Source organism: Vigna unguiculata, chromosome 11 (assembly GCF_037176805.1).
Source record: "Vigna unguiculata cultivar grain cowpea cultivar isolate G323 ecotype 2 chromosome 11, ASM3717680v1, whole genome shotgun sequence".
Taxonomy (NCBI): domain Eukaryota; kingdom Viridiplantae; phylum Streptophyta; class Magnoliopsida; order Fabales; family Fabaceae; genus Vigna; species Vigna unguiculata.
This window is the reverse complement of record NC_140802.1, coordinates 15,600,803-15,609,769: the sequence shown is the minus strand read 5'-3', so window position 1 is coordinate 15,609,769 and position 8,967 is coordinate 15,600,803. Positions and strand designations below refer to the sequence as shown.

The 8,967-nt window shown below is 37.7% G+C and overlaps 1 pseudogene; it reads right to left on the bottom strand.

Moving 5' to 3' along the window:
- Window positions 1-7,220: 7,220 nt before the first annotated feature.
- On the bottom strand, window positions 7,221-8,049 carry LOC146881569 (putative CCR4-associated factor 1 homolog 11 pseudogene; annotated as a pseudogene).
- Between the last annotated feature and the right edge of the window lie 918 nt (window positions 8,050-8,967).

Below are 8,967 nucleotides of genomic sequence, written 5' to 3'. Positions count from 1 at the left end.
ATTACGACCAAAGCCTTGCATGTGAATGCTACATGGCCAGCCTACGCCCACAGCTCCCCATCCTTCAAACCAATCACATTGAACGACCACCCAGCTCTGAGATCGCTTTGTCTGGTGACTATCTAGACCCTAGAGTGGGCCGGGAAGTCCACCTTGAACTTGTTGAAGAAACCACCCCCTTGGAGCTCCGAAATGGCCGCATCATCAAACTTGGTACTGGGATAGAATCTTAACAACGTGACATCATAACACCCATCCTAGTCGGCAACACGGACCTCTTTGCTTGATCAGCTGCTGACTTACCTGGAGTTGACCCTCAAGTGGCATCCCACAAGTTATCCATTTACAAGGAGGCTCGATATGTCTCTTAGAAAAAACGCAAACTTGGCGAGAAACGACGCCTAGCGGCCAAGACCGAGGCCGATAAGTTACTGAGCACGAGGTTCATCGAAGAAGCTCACTATACCACTTGGCTCTCTAACGTGGTCCTGGTTAAGAAGGCCAACGGCAAGTGGCAGATGTGTGTTGATTACACGGATCTTAACAAAGCTTGTCCCAGAGATGCCTACCCCTTACCCAATATTAACTGACTTGTTGACGGCGCAGCCGGTAACAAGGTCCTCAGTTTTCTTGATGCATACTCCAGTTATAATCAAATCCCCATGGCCGCATCCGACATGAACAAAACCGCCTTCATCATAGATGACGCCAATTACTTCTACAAGGTCATACCCTTTGGCCTTAAAAACGTTGGAGCAACCTACCAACAATTGATGGACAAAGTCTTCAGTCATTTAATGGGCAAATGTGTCGAAGTATACGTTGACGATATGGTTGTCAAATCTCCAAGCCATCACCAGCACGCTTAGGACCTATCAGTAGTCTTTTCCGCATTACGACAGTGCAACCTTCGCCTCAACCCCGACAAGTGCGTATTCAGCATCGATCGCGACAAATTCCTTGGATTCATGCTCACCCAGCGCGGTATAGAGGCCAATCCTGAAAAATGCAATGCGATCATAGAAATGCGAAGCACCACCAACATCAAAGAGGTACAACGCCTCATAGGCCGCCTCACAGCCATTTCCCGCTTCCTTCCCAAACTAGCTGAACAAACCCAACCCATCATACAGTTGCTCAAAAAATCTGAGGTGTTAAAGGTCAGGTTAGGGGTTCGATTCCCACAGACCAATGGAAAATCTGAGGTAGCAAACAAAGTTATACTAGTAGAACTGCATAAGCGGTTGGACAACGACAAGGGCCGATGGCCAGAAGAATTAGTAGAAGTTCTATGGGCCTATAGGTGTACCCCTCAATAAGCAACAAACGAATCTCCATTCAGCCTAGTGTACGGCGCAAACACCATGATACTCGTTGAAATTGGTGAACCATCTCTACGCCGAGAACTATATGACCCCGACCAGAATCATCAAAACATGAGCACCCACCTCAACCTCCTACCCGAATTAAGAGCAAAAGCCCAAATACATAACTTAGCCGCCAAACAGCAAGCGACCAGAAAGTACAATATGAACCTACACCCGAGATCGTTCGCAAAGGGAGACTTAGTTTGGAGAATGGCCAGCAGTGCAAGAAAGAAGGATGACAAGTTCTCCGCTAATTGGGACGGCCCATACTGAATACGTGAAGGCTTGAACAGTTATCAGGGGAAGACATACCTAATACATGGAATGTATCCCATCTCAAGTTTTACTTTAGTTAAAGACATGCTTTGTACCAAATACTTGTAACCCTGGGTGTACTCTTTTTCCTCACCTGGTCTTTTTTCCCAAAGGAGGGTTTTGGCCAGGGAGGTTTTAACGAGGCAACCCAGATTTCATGAATAAATAAAGGGTTCTCAACCTCACGACTACTCCTCACTTCGCTTCTCACACGTTTTTAAGTTCCCCACCCTTATCACAAGTAAGCGGCATGGGTCGAACACCCTTAACTTAATGTTGATTCATTTAAGTTCCCCACCGTTACCACAAGTAAGCGGCCTGGGTCGAACACCCTTAACTTAATGTTAATTCGTTTAAGTTCCCCATCCTTACCACAAGTAAGCGGCCTGGGTCGAACACCCTTAACTTAATATTAATTCGTTTAAGTTCCCCACCCTTACCACAAGTAAGCGGCCCGGGTCGAACACCTTTAACTTAATGTTAATTCGTTTAAGTTCCCCACCCTTACCACAAGTAAGCGGCCTGGGTCGAACACCCTTAACTTAATGTTAATTCGTTTAAGTTTCCCACCCTTACCACAAGTAAGCGGCCTGGGTCGAACACCCTTAACTTGATGTTAATTCGTTTAAATTCCCCACCCTTACCACATGTAAGCGGCCTGGGTCGAATACCCTCAATCAAAAATCACATTCGCCAAACATCACATACATCAAACATCCACTCACAATTATACCATACCACTAACGCACCTCTATCACACAAGTTATCGGCATCAAACAAACAACATAGCATACACAAAGCATTCATCATATTAAAAGCAAAGTAAAATAGTGTACGAATTATTACAAACTTAGAATTCATTGTCAGTTTAACATCATGAACAATAAATGTCCTAAGCCGCCTTGCTGTCATCACCCTTCACGACATCTCTCGCATTCTCGTCCTCTTTCGCTGCTCCCTTCTCTACCTCCTCCTCGGGGTTGCTCTCGACCTCATTAACAAGTTGGTCGTCCACCACATCCTTGTTCACGTCAAATCTTGGATTGGCCGCATCAATATCTTGGCAAAAGAAGGTCGTCTACCTCACCCCTTTCTTGAACCCGTTGATGTGCTCTTGAATAATAGAACCTTTCAAGTCTTTGAGCTCCACCTCCACGCCTTCATATTTCTCCTTCAATTCATCATAATCCGCCTCAAGGTCCGCTATCCTCCCGTTAAGTTTACTCTCCAAATCCAGACAGCAAACCTTCCAGGTTCCCAAACTCTTTTTTTCTTCCTCTCACCCTTCCCTCTCCTTTTTCCACGCAGCCCTTTCCTCTGCGAACTTGTCAACTTTTTCCTGCAACTCCTCCACTTTTTCTCGGTTCCCCTCCTTCACCTCCCGGTGATACAACGAACCAATCCGCCGACTCAAAATTAGCGCCTTGCTCCCAAACTCCACCATCGTCCTCACCAGGTGGTCCGACTCCATGCTATCGATAGAATTAATCACTATCTCTAGCAGATTAATCGCGATGTCCTTCCTAACAACCGTCTCCAACAACTCTATCAGACCGGCTTCTGGTCCTTTAGCCCTACTCAATGACCCCTGCCCAAGCAAGGTCGTCCTTACCTTTTTCACATCCTTGCCCATACTAGGCATAACCGGTAACTCGGCCTTCCTCTTGGTTCCGCTATGAACGTGCACCTCAACCAATGACTCTTGTAAATTTGGGACCTCAGTATAACTAGCTACTTTCGCCTTCACGACCTTCTCCTTCCTCAGTGTTTGAAAAAGCGTCAGGTTCTTCTTTCTAGCTTGAGCCATGTGTCTTGCACAAATACACCAAGTTCCGGTTAGTTTAACTTAGAAACATCAAGACAGTTTAAGTCATAAATAGATACCTTCAATATCAATAATCTGGTGAACCGAATTATAAACCCTAGCTAAGCCCTTAGTGGGCAGTTTATCAGTAAACTTCATCAGGACCTCCACCACCTCCCTATCCACCGCCGACAACTCATCGGTACCCATATCCTTATACCGAGAAGGGCTACTCGTCCAACTAAAAGGGAATTTTGTACTCCCATCTACATTAAGAAAATGCGACTTGCCCCCCTCCTTCACCACAACCTTGAAATAGCCATCCTTGAAGTGCTTGAATGACTGTGAAAACGCGTCCAGTCTACTAATGCTCAACCTGTTCACCAAGGATAACCAGGTAGTCGATTGTCAGGGTCTCGTGTCATAAAAATATAGAAACGCATGAGGAGAAGGCTGCAGATACAGTGAATGGCACAAAACACGAAAGGCCTGCAAGTAGGCCCAACTATTCGGATGTAGTTGAGTAGGCGCCATGTTGAGCTGACAATGTACCCCCATGGTGAAGTCATCTAGCGGCAACCTCACATGTAACTAAGAGAAATGGCACATATACATGTAAAAGAATTTTTCGACAGCTCATTCTTGGCCGTGACAAACGCGCTCAATAGCGCTCCCCCGCTCTAGTGACACGATACCACGGTCCACGCCTTTCGCGATAACGGGGGTATAGTTCAACCACGAATTCAGCAAACGAGACCACCAGAATAATGACGACTGATTAGGAACATCAGCCGCTACCCAGTCATAACCGGCCTTAGTCGGCCAATTACTCTCTGCTATTTCTTTGGGAGGATCTTCCCTCACCTTGGTCACTATCTCCATCGGGATCCTCCCCACACAGCCACCAGACTAGTACTCTCTTCCTCAAAACGCCTACCTACACTCCCCCAGACTGCACACTCCTACTACTTGAAGAAGACAATGACACAGTATCACTACTACTAGACATACCTTTTTGAAAGATGTCGGCAGAAACAAGGAACTTGTCGGACAGATCTTACGCACCCAAGTCTCTGATTATGAAATTCTCACAAATGAGCTAACAAATGCAAACCCTTCGCAAAATCCGCATTTATAAGCATGAATTCCAAACAACAAAACTTCTTCCCGCCAAAAGTCACAACCCATACCAATCGACACAAGGCACACCAAAGGTCATGAGTATTAGGAACGACGACACAAAAACCCTTTTTGAGTAGACCCCTGACACCCCCTTACCTGCTACAAACCTTTTCCTATCTTTAGCCTTAACATTGTTCATCACATTTAAAGGCTGGGGGACCGGTGTACCACACCTAGTCGACCTAGCCGAAAAACAACAAATACTTGTCATCCTTTACCGACATAACTATATCGACAAAGGCTGGGGGACTGGTGCACCACACCTAGTCGGCCTAAGCCAAATAATAGCAATTACCATATACATGCTAAGGTACCCGAACTAAAACCACTAAGAAGAGACATTGATAAAACAAGCCAAAAACAACAATAGCGGCCTAAGTCGTTAAAGGGTAACCGGCCTAGGCCGACAACTCCACGAAAATAACCAAGGACTTGGCAAAAAAATAAACGTTTCAATAAGATCCACCAGCCCACAATAATCGAACTAAGGGCCTGGGCTAGGGCCTAGGCCCACCTACGGCCCAAGCAAGGGCCCAGCCCATGACGTGGCCAGACATAATTAATAATCTATAAATATGCATGGACCCCACGAATTAAAGGTACGCATTCATTACTTCCCTGATCACCAAATTTGTCTTTTTGAGAGATTTTGCTGACTTGAGCTTCAGAGTCCTTTCTGCAAGTAACCCCTCTCGAGTCCAAACTGAGCACTTCGAGATACCCGTAAACGATATATATCAACTGGGAAGAGGCTTACTGAGGAGATGGCAAACCAGGGTAAGGTAATACTTGTGTCTGACAGATCTTGTTTGTTCTCTACAGGAACAATACCAATAACAATTATCTTTTTTTTAAAATGATTTATTTTGATATCAAATCCGATCATATATAAAAATTCAAATCCATCAATGTATTATTTCAAATAAGTTATGTAAAGAATATATAGATAATTCAGGATAAAAGAATATCTCAAGATAGTTTATTTCTTATAGCGAATATGTGATTAAAATAGACCGTGAAAAGTAAAACTAAATAAGGTTAAAGGGAATAAGATTTTCTTGTTATATGTAATAATTCACTTCTTTTAATTAAGTTATTCAAAAACTGTCAATAAAATAAAATTTGATTAAAGTAATTATGACAAAATCAACTTAGATACTTGTACTGTTACATATTTATTATGGTCAAACTAAATTAATATAAAGTAAATTTATGTTGAACAATATTTCTGTTGTATAATAGTTTTTCTAAAGAATTATAAAGTTAGCTTTTACTTTACAAAAGTAACTAGTTTTAAGTAAGCTAAAAATTAAGTTGCATAAGAAAATACCAAATTAATGAATGCATGAGAAAATACCTATTATTTCTTTTAAATGATTTATTTTGACAACAAATCAAATCACAATATATAATGTAAGTCTCACTTAAATTCTGCCCCAATGTTTAAGGGTCTGTCCTAATCTGTTGGGTCCAAGCCTGACCCATAGGGTGTCAAAAACCCTTAAACTAGCCCTAACTCCCTCATTCTATCACTTTTTAGAAAACTCTTCTAGATAACAACTTTGTATCTCTTATTGATATAGTTATAATTTGGAATAACTTTAATAACAACTTTCTAGATAACAAATTATCTATTTTGAATATTATTATGAAATGTCTTATGCTATTAGTTTTATACTACTAATATAACATGTTGCATTATAGAACATGAATATTAGTCTCCAAATCACATAATATAATTTAATTTGTACAAGAAAATATTATAATTATCATTATCTTATCATCACTTAATTTTGACTATAAACTCTATAACAGAATAAATAATGTTCATTGCATATTTTTAAAATCAATTTTCATTATAAGCCACGTAAATGATGACAATTGAATAATTGTTTTTTCATAAGTGAAAGTCAAACAAATAAAAATAGCAGAATAATTAGAAAATAAATAAAACAAATAAGTTGTACAAATAAGTATTCTCCTTTGACAAGGTCAAAAATAATATTTATTTATTTTGTAAATAATTTTATTATTATAAATAGTTATTTGAATTCATAACTATTATTTGCATTTAATTTTGAAAAAATAGTTATTATAAATAATAAAATCCAATTTTGAATAACAAGAAAAAATAAAAAAATTATAATTATAAAAATAAAAATAATTTTTTTTTAAATTTTCTTATAAATAATTTATTTATTCAGTAATAAATTTCATTATTATAAATACTTATTTTAATCTAAAAACTATTGAATTAAAAAAATATTTTAAAAAAAATAGTTAAATTTAAAAGATAATCATTTAGGAAAATAAAATTAATAAGATGATTATTTTAAATTAAAAATTAATTACTTATTAAAAACCTAAATTTAAAAATATATATACACAAAAAGATAAATTCATTTTTTATAATTATATAAATTATTATTAAACAACAAATATGATGTTAGAAAAACGAATATCTTCATGTAACCATCTCAAATATATACATTCCTCTCTCTGTACGAAAATAAATGAAAGCTGGAAAGTACAAACATTCTAAAACATGAATATTATGACATCTCTATACCGTATACAACTCCTGCATGTTTTTCCAAGTCATTTTGAGTATAAAATTATAATCTTTTAATCTCATTAAAAACATGTAGAGTGACCAAACTATCAGACTCTGCATGATAAATTTTTCTAGCACTATTATCCAAACCTAGCAACTCAATAACTTTGTCTAAACCGCCACAAAGGTTGGGACAAAACCTAACAAGGTATTTAACATCGTATACTTCTTGTCCAAAGAAGAATTTAACGAGTTGCAGAAAGTCACCCAAGTTAGGAGGTAGAAGTGGTTGCATGTGCAGAAAACGATGGCTCAATACTTTAATCATGTAGGCAAAATCATAAGCAGCATGAAAAGTAATCCAGTGAATATGACTATTGCAAGAGGAGTCCTGAGAGCATCATGAGCTCAGCGAATCGCACAATGCTAACTCCAAAGTTTCGATTTTTATGAAAATTCATGCCTTGACATTGTAGGAGGGCGATGGAAGAAGGAGCATGAGGATGGCGCGTGATATCAAACTCACAAAAGTTGAATAACCAAATGAAACGGTTGGAAGTTCCAAAGGTTGGAAGGTTGTTGTGGCAGTCCGAAAGGATCAACCCGACTTGGATGAGGTGCATACATTCCATGTTGACTTTCATCACTGCGTAGTTATTTTGTGATTGTCGGAGTGCTAGATCTGACTAAAAGATGACACCAGAAAATTCTGTATCCATAGAAAAGAAAGGAAACAACTCAATCATACTACGAATCAAGTCAAACTCTCTTTCAAGACTATATAACTATACACATCGTGTCATCACAGCAACACATGACGTAGCCATCTTAATATCTCTATTCTTATCTCTCTTTGCAAGGGAGAGCTACAACTACACACTTTTATAATGAAGGATTATGCAAAAATAAAAAACTAGTTAAAAAAATAAGATAAAATTAATTTATGCAATCTAATCTTATCATCAAATTTATTATCTACCGTAAATTACATTCTTAATATACTATACTAATATATTTGATTTTCTCATTGGATATAATTATATGATTGAAATTAATAATTTTATTGATATTAAATATATTAAAAATGTGATTACATTTTATTCTTGTAGTGTTTGTGAGATTTTAAAGAATATAATTAGACTTTCCCAATTTAGTCTTATTTGACATTGTTTAATACTATAACATACGATTTAAATGTAAATCTTATGTGTCTAATTTCCAAATTTCCTCATATATATATATATATATTTATTTATTTATTTATTTACCTCCACGAAAATATCATAAACACTAAAAAGATAAACGGTAATGCATCTTGTCTCATTCTCAATATATTTACTATCATTTATACCAATAACAATTATCTTTTTTTTTAAAATGATTTATTTTGATATCAAATCCAATCATATATAAAAATTCAAATCCATCAATGTATTATTTCAAATAAATAAGTTATGTAAAGAATATATCGATAATTCAGGATAAAAGAATATCTCAAGATAGTATATTTCTTATAGGGAATATGTGATTAAAATAGATTGTGAAAAGTAAAACTAAATAAGGTTAAAAGTAGAGATGGCAATGGGGCGGGACGGGGATGGGTTTCGCTATCCCATGTTAGAATTAATTGACGAATTAATTCTATTAGTGACTCATTTGAAATATTATGATGGGCCCAATTGTAATTTAATAAAATATAAAGACTTATTGGTTATTATTATGGGAAGTGATAATAAAATAAAGAT